Below are 22,148 nucleotides of genomic sequence, written 5' to 3'. Positions count from 1 at the left end.
TTGGAGAAAACCAAACTTCCAGAAATCTCGGAAGCTTGGAGAAATAAGTTGAACAGTGAAGTAACTGATGAGGAAATAAGTAAGGCAATACAATCTGCAAATCTAGGAAAGGCGCCAGGGCCAGATGGACTTACGGCTAAATTTTATAAGACAATGGCTAATGAACTGGCACCATTCCTAAAAGAGGTGATGAATGGGGTTTTAAGGGATCAAAGGATTCCAGACACTTGGAGTGAAGCGAATATATCATTGATCCCAAAAGAGGGCCAAGACCTGACTAACGTGAAAAATTATAGACCTATATCGCTACTCAATAATGACTATAAGATTTTTGCGAAGATATTGGCGGAGAGATTGAAGGGGTGGCTCTCGGAAGTCATAGAGGAGGAACAAGCAGGCTTTTTGCCAGACAGACAAATAAGAGACAATTTAAGGACAGTGATCAATGCTATTGAATATTATGATAAGCGTTGTGACAAAGAGGTTGGTTTCTTCTTTGTAGACGCTGAAAAAGCGTTTGACAATTTAAACTGGGACTTTATGTTTGCCACTATGGAAAAGCTACAATTGGGAGAAAGATTCATCAGAGCAATTAAGGAAATTTATAGAGACCAGACTGCAGCAATCGTGGTGAATGATGAATTGACCAAGAAATTGACGATAAGTAAAGGAACAAGACAAGGTTGCCCGTTATCTCCATTGTTGTTCATTTTAGTATTGGAGATTCTGATGATACAAATACGTCAAGATGAGGAAATTCGTGGAATAAAAATAAAGGACTATTCATATAAGGTCAGAGCATTTGCGGATGACATAATGTTAATTGTAGAGGACCCATTGGAGAACATGCCAAGAGTGATAGATAAGATCAAGGAGTTTGGAGACTTGGCAGGTTTCTTCATTAACAAAAAGAAGTCAAAGATATTATGTAAAAACATGACTAAGCAGAAACAACAATTGTTAATGGAAACAACGGATTGTGAAGTAACAAGTAAAGTGAAATATTTGGGAGTCGAATTAACTGCAAAGAACATAGATCTATTCAAAAACAATTATGAAAAACTATGGACTCAGATAGAGAGAGACTTGATTAAATGGAATAGATTGAATTTGTCATGGTTGGGCAGGATTGCAGCAGTTAAGATGAATGTGTTACCAAGAGTAATGTTTTTGCTACAGACAATACCAATCATCAGAGACTCCAAACAATTTGAAAAATGGCAGAGGAAAATATCAGATTTTGTTTGGGCAGGCAAGAAGCCTCGAGTGAAAGTGAAAGTTTTACAAGATGCAAAGGAAAGAGGCGGAATGCAACTGCCCAATCTGAGACTTTATCATGATGCAATCTGCCTAGTTTGGTTGAAAGAATGGATGACATTAAAGAATAAGAAACTATTAGCCCTAGAGGGATATAAAAAAATATTTGGATGGCACGCATATTTATGGCATGACAAAGTAAAGGTCAACTCGATGTTCCTGCATCACTTTGTTCGGAGAAGTCTATACATAATCTGGAAGAAGTACAGAATTTATCTACAAGAAGGAACCCCTTTGTGGGTGGTTCCATATGAGGTGATAGACCCGAGAGCTGTTGACAATGAACAACAATGTTTAACGTACAAAGAAATAACTAAAATTGAAGCATCCAAACTCAGAATAAAGACACAAGAGGAACTATCACCTAACTATGACTGGTTCCAGTATAGACAGATCAGAGACTTATATAATTCGGACTCTGTAAAGGGAGGTATACGAATAGAGAATTCGGAACTAGAGCAGACCCTTCTTAAAGAAGATAAGAAAAGAATATCCAAGGTATACCAAGTACTGTTGAAGTGGTATACCGAGGATGAGATAGTTAAAACACAAATGGTGAAATGGGCTATAAACTTTAATAAAGAAATAACAATGGAGGCATGGGAATACTTGTGGAAAACTACAATGAAGACAACGACATGTACTAATATCAAAGAGAACATTTACAAAATGATCTATCGTTGGTACATGACACCAAAGAAGATTGCGCTAGGGAATTTGAATACTTCTAATAAATGCTGGAAATGTAAGAAGCATGAGGGCTCCCTCTATCATATGTGGTGGTCGTGTGAGGTAGCCAGGCAGTACTGGGGGGAAATAATAAGAGAAATGAGTGAAATTTTACAATTTCAAATTAATAAGAACCCAGAACTCCTGCTACTGAACTTGGGAATGGAGGGAATTCCAGCCCAATATAGGACGTTGATATTTTATATGACAGCAGCAGCTAGACTTTTGTATGCGCAAAAATGGAAAGTACAAGAAGTGCCAACTATTGAAGATTGGACTTATAAATTGCTGTATATGGCTGAAATGGACAAGATGACAAGAAAACTGAGAGATCTGGACTCAGGGCAGTTCAACACAGACTGGGAGAAGCTGAAACAATACCTGGAGAAGAAATGGGAGGTGGGAGGAAAACTGTGGCAGTTTGAGAACTACTGAAGTACTGAAGTAGAGGGGAGACTTTACCGGGGGGAGAAGAGATAAATGTGAATTAATAAGCAGTCAGATTAATAGATTGACATATATATAGATATATATAGGTTAACAAACAGAACATAGAGAAAATAATTAATTATAAGGACTAAATATAAGGATTGATTAACTAACAATATTTTCTTTTTTTCTGATAAGTTTTGTACCAAACTGAATGTCTGAAGATATAGATGGGTCAAATTGATTGACTACGCGAGGAGAGATAGAATTATTATAAAAAGATAGAATGAGTAATATATAGAGAATAAGTCAAATTGTTTGATATAAACGAATGTATGATCTATATGGTTTATGATATATAGAAATATCTGAAATTGAAAAATTGGGATAAATTGTCTATCTAAGATGGAAACATTCCAGCACAACACAGGACATTGTTATTTTACATGACAGCAGCTGCTAGACTTTTGTATGCGCAAAAGTGGAAAGTACAAGAAGTGCCAACTATCGAGGACTGGATTTACAAATTGCTGTATATGGCGGAAATGGACAAAATGACAAGGAAACTGAGGGATCTTGATCCAGGACAGTTCAATATGGATTGGGAGAAGTTGAAACAATATTTGGTGAAAAAATGGGAGGTGGGAGGAGAACTGTGGCAGTTTGAAAATTACTGAAATACAACAAAAGAAGAGGGAAGTGACTTTACCGGGGGGAGGAAAGTTAAAAGAGAATTTCTACGCAATTATATTATCTGACTATTAAATATAGTATTAAGTAATAGAGGTGTTATTATAATAATTATAAAGAATTATAAGGATAGAAATTAATTAGTTTTATTTCTGGCAGATAACTGTTTAACGGAGAAATTATATAATTAAAAAAGAATGAATATAAGAAAGGTGGAAAGAAATATATAGTAATATACAGAATATGAGTTAAATTGTTTAACCTGTGCCGAATGTATATTGTGTTCATAGAAGTACTCAGAAATATGCAGTGTATGGGTCAAATTGTTTGATCATTGCCGGCAGATAATTGTATAATGGAGAAATTATATAATTAAAATATAATGAACATAAGATAGGCAGAAGGAAGTAAAGAGTAACATATAGAGTATAGGTTAAATTGATTGACTTATGTTGAATGTATATTATGTTTATAGAAGTACTTAAAGTCATGTAGAATGTGAAACAAATTGTTTGTCCCATATTGATGAGACTAGAACGTGTAAGATAGAGTATAGAATACAAAAAATAGATAAATGATTATTATTATTAAAGGTTATATGCCAGGAATGTAATGTCTAGTTGATAAGTTAAGTGGGAAAGGGAACAGAGATAGCACGGTGTTACAATAGATAAGCTTAGAAGAGAGTGAAAGTATATGTTTATTAGAATAAAATAAGTATGAAATGAGTAGGGGGAAAATGGATAAGGGGTTGGAAAACTGTTGGAAGTCAACAAAAGGGGGGGAAAGGGAGGGGGTTAGAACTGGAATATTTAAAGGAAATGGATTGTAATGAGTATAATACTGATCGATTTCTAATCCAATAAAATTTTTTCAAAAAAAAAAAACTATAGGCATGGTGGGCTTGAACCTCCACTCTTCCCCATTATTGCTCTTTGGAAAGTGGGGCTGAATTAGGCATGATGTAGGCAACGAGATCAAGCATTAAAATAAAGTTTAATGAACAAAAACCATGCACATGGCCTGTATAAGCATCAAACTGAATAAAGATAGAAGGAAACAGTGTAAACCCTCAAAATCCTAATTCCATCTTTATCCTATATGATGTTGCATCAGGATAGGCTAGTAATTCTTAAAGTTGCAACATTCAAAATCCTCCATTACCTTAGAGTTTGGGGCTTCTCTACATCGTTCCTCAACATGGGGTCAGATGGCATCTTATTGTAAAGGCTTAGTCCTCCATGGCCATGTGCTAAGAATCTAAGTGAAGAATAAGAGCAAGAGAGGCTCTCCCTCATATCCAGGGAAAGTATATTCTCTCCAGTGGGAGTCCATCCCCTTGTGGGGCCATCCCAAATTTTCTTGACCCCAAAGGGCTTCCTAGTCTCTGTCCATAAGTATAACAATATAGCTGAGGGATTAGCTGGTAAATGTTTTGTCTCTCTCTGGCCAGAGCCATTTCTATCTCTAAGCACTAAAGAACTGGGTTCCTTGTACTTTTCTAACTGTGACCAGGCTCCTGAATATGTACAACTTGCCATCAACTTGAAGCCAGGCTCCTGAACTTGAACAAAGGGGAAACCCAATTACTGTAATGCTCTAGGGTGGAAAGCATTTCTCTAAAAGAAAATAAATGTTCTTTGGCATAATTTTATTTTCAAGCCATTTGGGGGATCTTAAACCAGGAATGAGAGACTCAGTGGGAAGAGAAGGAGAAAAAGAGCAACTGAAGGGACCAAATAGCATTAGAAGGAAAAATGACAGAAATTTATAGGAAAGGGTATAAGTAAACTCATCTGAATTGCAAAAGTTCATAGCTATAGCCTTCTATTTTTATTGTTTTTAGCATATACAATTATAAAAGTGGTTTAATATAAAGAGTTTGACCTTTTAGTATGTTTTATGTTTTTCTCAGGAAGTTAATATCACCTCCCACTGCAATACAAATATATTCAGTAGAATATTCAGGCCAGTTAAAATAAACCTTCTTTTGGTTCTGCTTATGCTGCAGTAACTTGTCTCTTGCATGATTTAGCAACTTCCAAGAACTCTTTCTAAAGGTTTCAAATTAATTGCACAACCTTAAGGGCAATTATATAGCATCATGTGGCTATTTGTTAGGTGCCTGCAGATGGAGCTCTTGAATTACAACTCCTTTGAAAAGAATACTTTAGCTTAGAGGAACTCTGGGGAGAGATACTGAAACAGCTTTCATATGTTCTTTATGGAAGGAAATTCTCAGGAATTTCCACTTTATTTTCAAGGTATCAGAGCTTCTGTGCCATGGCTTCTTCTTGCACTAAGATAATATATCAGATAATATCAGAAGCCCTGAGCCCATGCTGTGGCTTTCTCCTGTGCCAGCACTGCCACAAAATCTTCTCATAAAGTCTTCAGCTTCTGATATTAATACATCAGTAAAATGAAGGAGGGGAGGAAAGGCAATGTGGTATAGACTGATCTTGGAAGCTAAGTAGGGTTGGTACTTGGATGGGGGACCACCAAAGAAGACATTGGAGAAGAAGGCAATGTCATACCACTTCTGCTTCTCATTTGCCCTGAAAGCACCTTGCTGGAGTAGACATAAGTTGGTTGCAACTGGATGGCACATACATATGTAAAAGAAGGAGATATATTGCAATGGGTGCCATCCCTTAGAATAGGACCCTTCAATGATCTGATGAGTCACAAAGTAAATGGTGTCAGTTTGCAGGCCCATTCTGCTTTTATTCAAATGAAGTTCCAATGTTTTCATAAGTAGCGATCTGTTTTCACAGTTGGATATGTGGAAATGTTCCTATTTAAAATGCAATTGGTTCAAAGTAACATTGGCAGGTAATAAAGCAAAGTCTTGTGGATCTCTCTCTTATCCATTCATTTTTAGACTAAAGAAACTATCAAAAGACAGTTGCTTCTATGATAAATGGCTGTGGAATGACAGGATTATAATCTGGAGAACCGGGTTTGATTCTCTGCTCCTCTACTTGAAGCCAGCTGGGTGACCTTGGGTCAGTCAAAGCTAGAGATGGGCACGAACAGCATTACAAACTTCAAAAAACCATGAAATTGGCGATCACGTGATCGCGATCCAGTGGTTCGTGGTTGTCCTCATCCAACGAACCTGCATTCAGAAGAAGCCTGGTTTGGTGCGTTCGGCCGCGGTTCGGGAAGCCAGACAGTCAAGCACCAGCAATCAATTCCCCTGGAAACGGAGCCGGGGGAATGCCCGAACTCTGTCTGCACTCCTTCTGTCATCCTGAAAATCCAAATGGAAGCCCAGCTTACCTTGATCAGCAGGTCTTCCTTCCAACCATGGAGCTGCAAAGTGGTTGCAAGTTGGGAGAAGACACCCAGGGGAAGGAGGGGGAAGGGGGTGTTCTGTAGTCATGCAAACCCTGATAGGCAGCTCTAACGACCAAACACAGACCTCCTGCATTGCTCAATGGGACCTGTGCTTATAAATAACTGTGGCCTCCCAGGCTGGGTTTCACTTTCAGTGAGCAGTGGAGTGGGACAGAGCTCTTGCTTGCCACTTGCTAGACTTTGGGGAGAGAGACAGAGAGTATAATTGAGCTTGGATTCTTGTGGGAGTTTTCTGGGGGCCTTGGATTGGAGAGGGTATAACTCCAAGATCCCTTTTGCAATCTTGTCCAAACTTGGATGATGGCTGTAGGAGAGCCTGCCAAACACTCTCTAAGTGCCACAGGGGCCATTCTGAGCCCCACAAACCATGAACTGGTTCGGCAACAGAAAATGTTCGTTGCGGTTTGTGACCTTGGGATCGTCGTTGGCACTGAACCACGAACCGTGGATTTGTTAATTTTTTTTTGGTTCATGCCCATGTCTAGTCACAGCTCTCCATAGCTCTCCCAGCCCCACCCACCTCACAGGGTGATTGTTGTGTGGATAATAATGACATACTTTGTAAATCGCTCTGAGTGGGCATTAAGTTGTCCAGAAGGGAGGTCTGTAAATCGAATATTGTTGCTGTTGTTATTATTGACTTAAATGAGAGACTGAGCAGAAAATTTCTTTTTAATGTGGTTGCTGATTGCTTGTGAACAGGCCAAGAAAAAAAACAATATTTGGTGGCACATTTTTTAATCAGCCTTAGACAATAGATAGCCTAGTTTGAACAGTTTCTTGAAATATACAAATTTCAATTGGATATCCATAGGAAAAAAATATCAGTGGGAACACTATTGACATCTCCTCTGAGTAGGGGCTATATTATTCCCAGTTTCATTGTTGGCTAATGAATCTGAAAAACTGTCATTGCTGCTGTTTTATCCAAGTGTATATCGGGAGGGACTGGAAATGGCTGTGAGATTAAATATCATTTCTTTGTTTTCAATGTCTATAACCACAATAATCTTGAATTATAAAGGCTAGGCACTGATGCCCCTGCTTTGAACTCTCCTGTAGGATTAATATGGCTGTGTTCTGGATTTTAAATATGGAATCATTTTTCCTTATGGGATACTTTTGGTACTACACTGTTGTGACACTGCCCGTTGACTGGGCCTGTTGGAAAATATAGCAATGTCTTTTACAAATGCTTGTATCTATTTATTGATCCCAGAGCACTATCATCATTTGCTATGTGAGAAATCCTATAGAGTTATGAAGCCTCAATACAGCTATTTAAAAGTACACTGTTTTTGAATTGTAGCCCAATGCACTTTGCTCATGTATAACTATGCTGAATAGCTGCTATTGGAGAAAAAACCTCTAATAGCCCTAAGCAGTCAGCTACATTTGATAAAATAAATCCTCTTGGGGAATCCCCTAAAAGAAAAGCATCATGTTATGTGCTGCCTATCAGACAGCCCTATACTGTGCCTGGTTTTTGTTGTTGTTAAAAAGGTACCAATACTCATATATAAGGTTGCACCAATTTCCATTAATCCTCCCCCCTCAGGACTTGAGAGAGCCCCCACCCCAAATGATGCCAGTCTAAACCACCACAATGTGAGTAGTCCGTGTAGACACATTTCAGAGAAAACTTAAAATTTACTAGAGTTCTTGTTTATCAATCTACCTCCTACCAGTGGCATAGTGTGGGCTGGCAGTACCCTGGGCAACTCCTGGTAGGAGGTGGCGCCCTTGGCAACACATGCACGTGCACTCCAGGGACTGCATGATGACATCACTTTTGGGAAATGACATCATTGTGCAGGGTGTAGCCACCCCCCTAGGAGCACTCCTGCAATTCGGGCCAATCGCCTTCCTGCCCCTTGCGAGGCAACCCTCCACAGTAGCTGCCCATGCTGCCGCTGCCAGCTCAGCACACTCCTTGGCTGCAGGATGGTCAGCTCAGTGCCCAGCAAGCCAGCCGCCCCATTGGCGTGGCAAGCAGCCAGGGCACCGCAGGTGGTGTCCTGTGGTGCAGACCCAGCACAAGCTCTCCTTGGCGCCTCACCTCACCCCCTAATAGTTATGTACCACCCCCTGGGAGTTCTCCCACAATTTGGGCCATTCACCATCCCACTCTTTACCAGGCAGCCCTTCATGGCAGCCACCCACACCACTGCCATCAGCTCATATCCGGTGAGCCGGTTACCCTGTCAGCATGGAAGGTGGCCAGGGCACTATGGGCAACTTCCTGTGGATGGAGCACAGGCTCTGCTCAGTGCAGTGCCCCCTAAAAATTATGTTGAGCACAAACTTGTGCCTTGGGTGTCCCTCTCGCCAATCACAATAAGAGAGACGCACCATGGAATCCTGTAGAATGAAGCAATATATGATTGTTTATTAAACAATGGAGGAGCGATGTTTACACAGGGATTAAAAGGTCTCCTCATGCCCAACGCTCATCAGAGCTACAATAGCAGTGCAAAGCAATTAATACCTTTTGGTTAATTATAATATTTGTTATTCTATTGGATCAGAAACACAGTGGCCACCACATTGGCTTAAGGGCAGCCAAGGGCACCTACAGACTGTCCAGGGGTCTTCTTATTGGAAGAATACTGCTTAGGTCAATAGCTGAAGTATAATATTACCCAATACTCTTTTTCTTATCTCATCTGTCCTTGGCATATCTCTAGGATGGTACATCTTACTTCCTCTCTCATGCATTTCTCTCCTAGGCTTTTTCATTCATGTCCATTCTTTTGGTCAATGTAACATTTTGCAATCTAGCCATTGGTGCCCCAGTGTCGCTTTCAGCAACCTTGTGGGGGGGCCTGATTCAGGGATTCTTCCTTCGGATTCCGTGGGAGGAGAGCAATCTCTCCTTCTCTGGTATGTCCTGCTAGCCTTGGACAGTTCCACTGCTCTAACTTGTTTACAGCAAAATTCTTCCTTCTCTCAGCAACATTGTTTCCATCTTCTTCTACAAGCTTCTATGGATTCATTTTACATAGACAGTTCTACAAAGAGTTTTAAATCATACAGCAGGTGCATGTGACAGGTGCATCTCTACCATATAGCAAGTATCGTATTGCTAATTCTCAGTTCTCACAGTGATTAACATGTTTAACGTACATACTTCTTTGGTCCTTTGTTTCAAGTGTCATTTTCTTGCAAGTTGCATTACAAATACTACAATAGCTCCTGAGAATACTAAAAGTGCATAATACTGAAAGGCAAAGAAAGGTATATAAAATCTCTTTCATTAAATCCACATCCTACAATTATGCGCCCAGGACGACTGCCCCTCTTGCCCCCTCCACATTGGGCCACTGCCTCCTACTCCTATGATTGTCCAGATATCAGAAATTTCCCTTCTCCACAATCATATAAAGAATTCAAATCATAAGCAGCACAAGTCAAAATATATGAGAAGGGTTTTAATGATAAAAACAAGCTGCTGCAGTACAAAAAAAAAGTCATGGTGATCTGACTGTGGGAAGGCTGCCTTCCTAATCTCAGCATCAAACATTGTAATTGGCTGAACCTTGAATATGAGGTAAAATCCCTTCCGTTTAGACTGGCTTGTGGAGCTCCAATAAGCATAGAGTTCTTTTTTGTATGGGATTACTAGCAATGAGGAACTCTATTTGTAGGACCACAGCCTGATTCTTGTAAAAGAGTGTCAGTTACATCAATTACTCTCCCACTTTAATGAAAGAATCCCTTATATCCTCTATCAGAACTGGAACGATCATTATTTGTAAAAATGGCTTTTGTGTAATGGCTTGCCTGGCTTTCTTTCAAACTTCTCCTTATGAAGTCCAGAATTAGATGTGATGCAAATCAAATGGTTGTCATAGAAAAAACTGACTTTTTGACTAAACTGAAGTTATGAAAGCGTTTCATGTGACACTGTTTTATTGGGTAGTTCATCACTGTTGTCTTCCCAGAAAAAAACAATAAAGTGGAGCAGATGCAGGATACATACAATATAACACATCATGTTCCTCCATAGCCCTTATCAAATATCCCTACATATGTACATTAACTCTATGTACAGGGATGCACAAAAGGTCTGAACAGAGCCCTGTGTGCATGCAACTGTGCAATATGGAACTGTGGTTTTTATAGCATTTATAGCATTTGTTTTTAATGGCAATACCATGAACAAAATTAGGTTTGGTTCCATCCAAAGCTGAACATGATAAAGTTCCTTTAATCTCTGTTCATAGGATGTGTTATCTAGGAGGGTTTGTACTTTTTCCCACTAGACAGTGATCTTCAGTGGATGTGATGCTTTGACCACTTGAATAACTGCTGTTCAGGGAGCTCTCCACATGCTATTGACCTATGCATGAACAAAAAGTTATGTTCCTATTACCAGGGAAACTGGTGTATGGCTAACACAAGGCAGAAAACTAGGAGATATGTATAATCCTGCCCTAGGCAAATGGTTGTTTTTCTTTTGCCTGGCCCTTGTCTCCTACTGAGTTCTTGCAATGCATCTCGTCAGAACTTCTTCTAAATTCCTTTAATCAATAGCACCACTGCTGATGGTGACTTCACCATAAAGGGATGTCAATGCTCTTCAAAATGTTGTACATGGCTTTTGACCATGTGGCTCTATTAAAAGTTAATAGGCATTTCCAAGTGACAAACCTCAAGGCACGAGGGGGCTCTTTGATCTTTAAAAGGCTTTGCCAGGTTGAGGACTGTGTTTGAATTGTTATACTTATTCCTGCAAACATTTGCAGGTAATTAGATTTTCAGTCTCAAGGCTTCAGGAGTTTGCAGGAATGATTCACATTTCAAAGCTGGCAAAATAAATGCCAGCTCTTAGTACCTCTCCAGAGATTTAGGAGAGCATGAACCAAAAGATTAATGACTGACAACTAGCTTTGTTAATTGTTTAACCAAAGAAGGAGCCTATAAGAAGTCATGTTTAGAAATGGGGCAGGGGCTAATAGTTAAACCTTGGGGATATAAGAAAACAAGCTCAAGGGAGGAGGGCAGTGAGATTAAACAAAATTAGATTCCTTGCATGCCAAATTTAATGCTAACACTTTATGTTCTTTATTTTAAATTAAAATGCACTGATAAATCTATAGTACTATAATTATGCATATGACATTTGAGTTAGTAACTCACTATGGAGGGGGGAAAGGATTGGTCTGTACAATCTGACAAGCAATTAGAAAGGCAGAGTAAGCTGTCTGTTTGTCATCTCTGAAAATAAATTAATCAAATTAGTCCCCAAGTTATTCTAAATGTATCCGTTGTGCTTCTAAATGACATCAATCCATATTAAACTGTACTGCTGCCATTTTCTGTAGTGCTGGTAGATGGGAATGAAAGATACATTTTTTTTGCATGTGTATGCTATTAAGGTCAGAAAATTAACAAACTCTTAATATTTCTAAATAGCAACATGTTAATATTTAAATGGAAAATACTTCAAAAACAAGATTTCTGTCAAGACTGGAGTCATAGCTTGCATGAGTCTAATTACAATTTCTAAATGAAGGAATAAAATAATTGAATTGTGTGCAGTTGGATTCTGTGTGTCATTATACTAGGTGGAGTTCTGTAGTATTGTGATGGCAACCTGTGATTAAAGAATAGCTATCAATCACAGAAATGGGATGAACCTTAACAGACTCATGATCTCAAACTTCTTTTTGCCAAAGAAAGAAATGAAATGCAGCAGAGGTGGGGCATTTGTGGTAGATGGGGAGTAGGAATAGTTAATCCTTTCCATATTTATGGTTTCTGTCTACCCTGCACATTTCCCCTTCTGTGATCCATTCTTCTCCTTACCTGACTTATTTTTCATCTGGCAGTTTGATACAGAGGAAATAACCTAAAAAGGAATGGGGGGGGGGGGTCAGGGAAAAATAAGTTGGCATAGAAAGTGTTAATTAGGGAACAGGGAAAGGATTAAGTGCCCACCTACCCATCAAATGTTCCCTGCAAATGTCTATTCAGCCATTATATTATCATGACAAGCATGGGGTTGGAAACGGAGATGGGCATGAACAGGAAAAAAACCGAACACGATGTTCGTTGTTCATTGCCATCCATAAACAGGAATTCACAAACATCGATGGACATGACATGTTCATGAACATGTTCACAGTTGGAAGTTTGTGGGAGCCAGAATGTCCCCCTTGGGACTTAGCTGAACTTTAGCCGTGGAAAGGAGAGTCCATGGGTCTCCCCCTTTCATGTCATTTTCTCTTCACAGTGGAAAAAAACTGGACTGTCTGCTGGAAGCTACTTTGAGGGGTTACAAACTGACCTTCCCAGTGTCCAATACCCACCAAATTAGCAGGGGACATAGTCCTCACTGTCCTCTGAACACCCCCCAAGTTTCAGAGAGATTGGACCCTGGGAAAGCCATGATCCATGAGTCCCTCCCTTTCCTGTCATTTTCTTTTCACAGTGGTAAAAACTGGACTGTCTGCTGGAAGCTACTTTGAGGGGTTACAAGACAGAAGGAAAGCCAGAAGGAGTTCAGACAGAGTTCAGACAGTCCATGCCTATGTTGCCAGGGGAATTGATTGAAAGGCGCCAGACTGTCTGGCTTTGTGAACGGCTGACGAATGCCGCAAAGAGAGATTGGAATGAATACATGTTCGCCGAGAACAAGGCCTCATGAACAGCTTGCTTGCAAATAGCAGATTGGGCTGTTCATGGCTTTTTTTGGTTCGTATTGCTGTTTGTGCCCATCTCTAGCTGGAAACTCTGGGTTTGTCTTATAATGTGTAGTTCCATATTACGTTACAAACCTATGCAGAGTTACTCCAATGTCAGCCAGCTGGCCATGCAAAATGCATTTTTGTGCAGTGTCCTTTCTCTAGAATTCAGAGGGTCTGGGAGAATAAATGATATGGGGGGAGGGGTATGATGCAGGTAAGAAGTCAAGATGCATCAAAAACCTGTTGAGGAAAAATGCCAGCATGTATTGTCCATGGAACTGTATCTCCAAATATATGAATGTATCTCTAAATTAAACCAGTATAGAAAGTTATTTGCCATCGTAATCAGTTGGTTCCAGGATGGCTTTAGGATTGTGTTCTAAATCTTGCCCCAAATCCATTTTAGAGTTTCAATCCATTTAAGCACAAGGCCAAGCTGTCCATTGCATGGTATGAAAGGTACACAAGGTGTCCATTAAAACATTTGATGATATGAAATGCCTATTTTTCCCCTACTGCGGTTAATAAACTGCATAATAGCCAATTTATTTACTTATATTAACTTGAAACTATGTGCCATTTGTGGGGAGGCTGGATCTGTTGACTTGATGGGCCAAGAAACATGTTTTATGTGATAATCACCACATATAGACTTCTCTTTCAGTTTGGAGCAAACAAAAGAGGTGATAAAAGGCAATGATTTGTGGTGGCTCATCATACCATGAACAGCTGCTAGTTTCCTTCATAGTTTCCTTTCACACATTCAGATTATCAACAGTTGATTGCATACATTTTGTAAATATAAACTGTTGAATATACCTTTACTTCAGAGTTGATTTCTATCTCTCTTCTACAATGCAAAATGGATTTTAACTCATCATTTGTTTATCCTACCCTTCCTCCAAAGAGCTCAGGCCTATGTGGTCCTCTCCTCATTTTTATCCACACAAGAATCCTAGGAGGTAGCTTAGGCTGAAAGAGAGCAGCCCAAGGTTACCCAGTGAGTTTAAGGGCAAAGCAGCGATTGAACACCATCTCCCAGATCTGAGTGTAACTCTAGCGCAATTACACAACACTGGCTTTTAGTGAAACTATTCTTAAGTGATGTGTTTGTAATTTACAGCAAAGAAAAGAAGTCCCAGCAGCATGAATATGGATGAAGAATGCCCACAGGCTTCTGTGGGTAATTGTTTGCAAATGGTCTTTGCTGTGTTTGTGTAGCACTTGTTAAACATCATAACATGACAAAGGATCTTTGCTGTACTCATAGGATGGTGATTTAAAGAATGGCCAGAGGAGGAGGGAAATTCTTTTTCTTTTTCTTTCTTTCTTTCTTTCTTTCTTTCTTTCTTTCTTTCTTTCTTTCTTTCTTTCTTTCTTTCTTTCTTTCTTTCTTTCTTTCTTTCTTTCTTTCTTTCGTCCGCCCATCCTTTATGTTAAACTTTCCCAGTTAAGTTTTCCCAGCAAAGATGTGTGTATTTTTTGCCTTCATTTTTAAAAGAAATCTTTTTTCTTTATTTTAGTTATGTCATCGATCAATCTTCCCCATGACAATGCTGCTGAATGTTGATAGGGAATGTGCACTCAGATCTACATTGAAATGCCTATTCATGGAAAATAATGCGGTAGATCTACATGTAGATCCATACCTGTATAATCATCTACATCAAAATTTACATAATGGGACTGGGATTGCTCAACATATATGAACACATACAGTTGACATATACTGACTCAGGCCATTAGTCCATCACACTCACTACTGTATACTCTGACTGGCTGTGGCTTTGCAGAGTCCTCAGGTGGAAGTTTTCATATCACCCACTACCTGCTTCTTTTAATTGAAGATGCCGGGGTAGAGGTTGAACCTAGGGTTTCCTACATGAAAAACAAGTGCTCCGTCACTGATCCACAGCCCCTCTAGTATGTGTCGGCCTGGTTGATTTATCAACAGGTTCGCAATCTATGGTTGCCAGCCTCCAGGTGGTAGCTAGAGATCTTCCAGAATTACAACTGATCACCAGGTGACAGAGATCAGTTCCCCTGGATAAAATGGCTGCTTTGGAGGATGAGCTCTATGGCATTATACCCTGCAGAAGCCCCTCCCCTTCACAAACCCCACCCTACCCAGGCTCCACCTCTCCAAATCTCCAGGTCCTTCCCAACCTAGAGCTGGCAACCCTAGCCCAGTCTCTCTCCCCACTTGCAGATTCTCACCTTTTTGCATAGTGTTACGAAAAGAAAATCACGGAAGAGAGGCGTCATTCCTTACCCCACCCCCCATCTTAGAACATTTATATCCCCCTTTTCCTCCTAAGAGCCCTCATTAAACTACATCAGTCCAATACAAACTCCAAACAACAGCCCAGAGAGATATTCCTGGAAATACTGTGGACTTAGGTTTGCTGTTATTTCTGTCTGGTGAGGAAACCTTGAAATTCACTTCCTAAATATACTTGCTAAAATCATAATAACATACAGTGTAATCACTCTAATATGGCCAATGGGTGAGATTTAAGAAGGATTGTTGGTGTTTATGATGATAACATCAAGCCTCACATTCAGTTTATTTACAATTGGAATCAATGGGACATATTGCAAGGATTAATGGTTCCATATCCACATCTTCTGCAGAATATCAGGAACCTGATACAAATCAATTGAACTTAGATGTGGGCCAGATGGAGGATTCTAGAAACTCCTGAAGTCAGCACAAAGGGGTTCTAAACTAACTGTTCCCAAACTCCAGATGGTATCAAAGATGCTGAATATACCAGTTTAGAAGTTAAGTTGTTATGGGGGGATGAATTTCTTTTTCTGAAATTCACCCTTTTTCTAAAATTCACTCTCTCAAAGGCACCCTTTTGCAGCTTCAGCTCTTGCAGTTGTTTTATGTAAAACACTCCAAGGTAGTGCTCTAGCAGGAAGATAGGAAGGGTTGGGAAGACACTGCCCGCTTCTGAGAATCTACAGAGTGAAATTTTGACATTTTGCAGAACGTCCCTTCCAGATAGGCTTCTCAATTGTGTGCCAGCAATGGGCAATCACCTGGAGATTTACCCTGTTGCCAGCGGAAGGTGGCAGCCCCCCCCCCCGGAGATCACCTGCCACTGGCAACCCAGGAAAGCACACACTGGGCATGCTCCAGTGACGTCATGATGCCAGCAACAGGCATACTCCTGCGCTTCACTGGGACCAATTTTGGCCCCTAACAGGTAAGAATGAACCTTATGAGAAGCACAGGAGCATGCCTGTTGCCAGTGTGACATCATCATGCAAGCACTGGACATGAACAAGGTGCAGAGTAAGTGCCAGGTCCATGGCAACCCTACTTTCAGCCTCTCCTCTCCCTAAAATTTGTCTTTGATCAAAGGGATTGATTAGCAGCTAACTCCAAATTCCTAAAAATAAAAGAAAAAGTTCATTGGATTTCAAGGAAAAACTGGGTAAAGAGAAGAGAATTTCTTTTAACAACCCTATTTAGATGGAAAGAATGCTACTTTACAATCTACCAAGATGAATACAGTTACTCTCATTCGTTCATTCGTTCGTTCATTCTTTTGTTCGTACTACTGAACATGTTAATACCATATGGAGCTGCAGTCATGTTCTTCCTGAAGATTTTTTTTAATGTAATCAAGGGGAAATGAAGGTTTTAAGTGACGAGATTAGCATTGGTTATACAAACGCTATGGAAATTAGACCTTTATAACACTTACCACCATAGCTTCTAAAAAGTGGCAGTGTGTCAGATGAAAGGAAGAACAATACCCTGAGGAAGTAAAGCAGATCTAATGTTGTTGATTTTTAAAATTAAAATAAACCCACATCAAAGCACCATGAACGTTGTTTAAAAACAGAGCGCTTTACTTTTAGCCCACCTTCTTATTGAAAGTGTTCACTTTCACAGAGGTAGAGTAGCCTCCCCCGCCCCCCCCCGCCAAGAAATGCATTTTTTGTCTGAAGTTACCAAGACATGAAATGATTACTTATTATTCCATGAAATGATATTACATTTTAAATGCAATGGTACATAGGCACTTACCGCTGCCTTCATCTCTGCTAATCCACACGTCGCAGTTTGCAAATTCAACATCCTCTTCCCAGCCTTATGGAAAGCAGTCAAGCTCCATCTGAATAATAATTGCTTTTCAGTATGCCTTTCCACATGTTATTTGATTTGAAAAGATTCTCTTCTAAATAAATATATATAGCAAGCACCATTCGGTGTATTTTTTTCCCTCTTTTTAATCGTCTGCAGTCATAATTTGAAGGACGGCACGAAGCAGCAGAGAAAGATGAAAATGGAGCTCATCTGACCATGATGAATTTTAAAATCCAGCATGCAGTTCAAACTTTATTGATGTTTTAAAATTACTCCTCATAACACATGGACATGTCTATGGAAAACTTGTGGCATATTACGTCTTTATCGTGATTTCCAATGCTTGCTTTAGAGTCAAGGGCTGCAGATTTACAATGTGCAAAAAGTGCATCTAGCAAGGGAAAGATGAAAGATTGATATATTCTGAGATAGTGGCCTCATTGGATTTCAGTTTGTTGGACAATTATATATGAATGTGGCAAAATGCTATTACCATGAGCCCTGTGGGGAAGAAGTGGAGGTCAGAACTAATAGAGTGATCTTAGAAGCACAACTTTTTTGTTGTTGAGCAGGTTCTACTGATAATCCATGTGCAAAATCTGATAGCAGCAATCTCAGAGCTAACTTGCTGAATGCTCATAGATTCTTAGTTATGGGTTTGGTGTTCTTAATATTTACATTATTTTACTCCTTACTGTTGTTACAGCTTGAATTATAAACTGCAGACCCTCATCCCATGGAAAGAAAACCTAAAAAATAATGATCATGTAACTGAACAACAGCTGCCAAAAATTTCACCCCACACAAAGTAGTTTGTTTATCTTTGTCTCTGAGTAGCCAAGATGATTTCACTTCTGCAGAAAGAGAATTCTGATTGAATGATGGAGAGGTCAATTCAGCTCTTAATTCTGAAAAATTTAGGACAATCAAAGAAAATGTGATCTACAGAGTCATTTTTATTGCTACCACAATTTCAGAATCTGAGTAGGGAATTCAGATTCATATCTCCTCCTGTGAAGAGACAGAAGCTATTTCATAGGAGGAGATAAACACCAGCCTCCTAAATAAGAGAGAGAAAGAAAAACCAGGATGCATTTGGTGTTTGCATTTCCTATTTCTTCCAGGTGCTATTACATTAAAAATGCTCCTAGTAAGCTCTGCTGGTGTCTGGGGGTTAGATAGGCTTCAGATAGGCTTCAGTTCTGGTGCCTGTTATTACATGTTAAACACAGAAAATTCATGCATCTTCTTGTTTGTTTTATTTTCAGTCTTTTTAATATCTTAAGTTGTTCATTCTGTATTAAAGGAATCCATTTAGAATTCAATTTATAATTAAAGGAGCTAATTTACAATTAACAACTTTCTAGTATTTTTAGGCAGAATGTACAATATTTCATGCTTAAAAAGGCAGGCCTTCTGCATCAATTGCTGAGCCTTGAGCACACCAAATGCTTTCCACAATTTAGTTTAATTACAGTATGGGAGGCTGCTCTCTGTTTCCCCCCCCCCCACTTGTTCTCCTCTAATATTATTTTCCAGTGATTCAATAAACCTATTTCCCTGAAAGATTTAAAATAAACAGGGATGGCTCATCTCACAAGTGATTAACATGGCTGCTTGGGGCACTACAATTTGTGGAGTAGGAGAAGGCAACTGTCAGCAATGGGCATCATGTCTCTAATATTGACTGCTATTGACAGTGCTGGTAGTGCCATTGGAACTTGACTTCCAGTGCCACAGATTAGGGAGGTGACAGATGCCAATTACCTCCTCTACCCACACCACCAGGGGGGATGATAACAATCCAGCTCCCATTAGAAGTGTAGGTCTGGGAGGTGGTGGGCAACTCATTAACTCAAGGCACTCAAATCTGCTTGAGGCAGGAAAATATCCTGAGTCAGAGATGGTGCATGTCACAGCATGTTGTCTGATGTTATGACACCGAGCACCAGCAGAAATGGTCCTAGAAGAAGGAAAGAGCCTGTGCCCTGTTTCAGATGCTGGCATCAATTAGCCTTTAGTGTTCTGTGCTGCTGCTTCCAGCACCATAGTCAGTCACCATAGATATTGTACTAATGTCTAGGGGCATGCATCTAGAAAATTCATTGTGGTTTTGGATCTGGATCTATTGAATGAAACGTTTAATGTGATTGTGCAGTTTTCCAGTGGGAAGTTGCCAGGTCAGGGACAAAATCCATTAGGGTTTTTCTTTTTGTTTGTGTATGGTGTATGAATTCTCATGAATTTTGTGACCATTCTTTTCAATAGGAAAGGGGAAGGGGACCAGCTGGAGGCTCTGAGCAGCTGTTTTTACACTTAATGGCACCAAAATTGTACAGAAATGGCACAAAATGGCACAGAACACAACCCTCCCTCTAATATAAAGCCCCCTTTATTTTCAAGCAGATTAATCAAAGGGAGGTGATTTTACAGACCTCTCCAAAGTAGGTCCCTCTCTGCACAGCCACACTAAGTTCTCTTTAATTCTTAAAAGAGCCATCAAGCAGCAGCCAGCAGAAGAGTTTCAACCAGTCACCCCCATTAACAGGGAGGGGTTTTGTAATTCCCAGGCAGCCTGGATTAGTGTTATGGTTTTGGAGAATCATATAAGACTCAAAATCATTTATTTTTGTTTTTTCCCGGCTTGAGAATTTCATTATGCACAGCCTTATTACTGTCAATAATGCAAAGTGAGGAAGAAGAGTAGTAGTTCCTTGATGTCTGGTTCTACTGCTTTTTGATCCAGTTGATGCAGAGATCCAGAGTGTCGTAAGTGGTGGCTTTTGTATATCCCAAAATCCCAGTAGACTGTTGATCCTGTCAACAGGATTTTGGGATATATGAAAGCCACCACTTCTGTTCTGGATCTCTAGCCATACTGGCTGCTGAAATCATGTAAGGATCACACTAATGAGCACTTGGTGTACATCATAAATCAATTGCTAACTCAAGGTGTATTTCCTCAGCAGCTTAAATATAAATCACTACAGAAAAATTATGTGGCCAATTATTGTCCTCTCTCTAATTTGCCCTTTTGGGGAAAGATGGTTGAGAGAACAGTGGCAGATAAACACCTGGTATTTTTGGATAACTTATCTGCTCTGGATCCTTTTCCATATCGTTTCAGGTCAGCCTATGGGACAGAAATACCACTAGTAGCAGTTGTTGATGATCACCTTCTGAATGTAGACAAAGTTCATGTTTCTTGGTTATTCTTACTAGATATATCTGCAGCCTCCAATACAGTGGATCATGCCATCTTACTGAGACTTTTGGGGACAGAAAAGTATCAGGGCACATTATTTCAACAAGTTTAAATAATTCCTTAGGAATTGATCTCCAAGAGTTGCTAATAGAAACCAGTTTTCATCAGCCTGGGACTTATCCTGTGGTGTTTCACAGGGCACATATTCAAGTTCTATATAAAGTTCCTAGGATAAATCATTTATAGATTTGGAATTGGGTTTCATCAATATGCTGGTGACACTTGGCTCTATCTTTCTGTACAAATCTCTTGATGATGCTGTAGAGGTCTTGAACTGTTGCCTGACCACTATGGTTAAATGACTAAAAGAGAACAAATTGAAAGTGAGCCCTGATAAAATGGAAGTCATGCTAGTTGAGAAGGCTGAGACCTTGAAAGACATTGTACTTTCCATTTTTTTAAAAAAAATATGTAAAAATTAAAGCTTCCACAAGATGAGGCTATGTAATAACTCTGCTTTAGATACTTGAGTTCAGTAGGTACCATACTTTTGATTTACTGATGGGATTTTTTGTTAATTTATAATGTAGCAATGAAATGACTATGTTTTTGTACTTCCCATGTTTCATGGAGTTCAGCTGACTGTCAGTTCCTAGCAGGTAGATCCGTCAAGCCCATCTGTAGTGAACACACATTGGTTCCATAAGAAGTAGCTTTATTAGAATCCATACAGTTCTGGTCTGCACTCCATCACGGAGTTTGACAGAAGTGGCAATTCAAATCAGGCAATCTCTGTTATACTTCATTTTCCCATGCTTCAGACAACAATTAGAGTTTTGGCGCACAAGCTTACACAAGTTCTGTGAGAATCAACTTAGTTACGACTAAGAATCAGATAGACAACAACTTATTCCCAGCATCTGGGGAGAGTAGCTGAAACTGGCATTTAGACGCTTCAAGGTTACAGCTAGCCAAGACTCGCATATTTCTCTAAGATAAGGGAGAGACCCTTGCTTGGGTCCTCAGTAACATCTGCACTACAGTTGTGCAGGAAGAGAGAGAGTGCATATTAATTAATACACATTAATACAGTAGCATGACTTCAGCATAATGTCAGCAGTAGTAAACAATGATTGTCAGCAACACAATCATGGCATGTATGTAGACTAGAGATGGGCACGAACAGAAAAATGAACATGATGTTCATTGTTGCCACAAACCCATGTCCAACTCAGGCTTAGGCTGACCTTCCCGTACCCTGAGGTAAAGCTTCTCCTCTTTAAGCCTATGAAGCTGTATACTGGGCAGGGAAGCCTCTGGTAGCGTGATTGATATTAAGCTTCAACTTTCCTTCTTGTCCCACCCCTAAGAAATATTAAAAATGGTTACCCAGCGAAGACTTAGTAGGGAACAGATCAGGGGTTTGCCCTTCCCTTTAGCAGAAACTGGCACACAAGGCTTGGGGAGGTTCAAAAGGTAACAGAAGGTTTATTTACAGTAGGTTAAAGTCAAAAGGCAGGTAGGCAGATGTTTGAACTGAAGTAGTAGAAAGGTTTTTGTACAGAAACTTCACTGGTGTGAGGCACTTGGTATAACACTAGGTTGGTGGCTTCCTTCA

The sequence above is a fragment of the Eublepharis macularius genome, chromosome 2 (assembly GCF_028583425.1).
Source record: "Eublepharis macularius isolate TG4126 chromosome 2, MPM_Emac_v1.0, whole genome shotgun sequence".
In the NCBI taxonomy this organism is placed as follows: Eukaryota; Metazoa; Chordata; class Lepidosauria; order Squamata; family Eublepharidae; genus Eublepharis; species Eublepharis macularius.
This window is presented reverse-complemented; position numbering follows the sequence as displayed.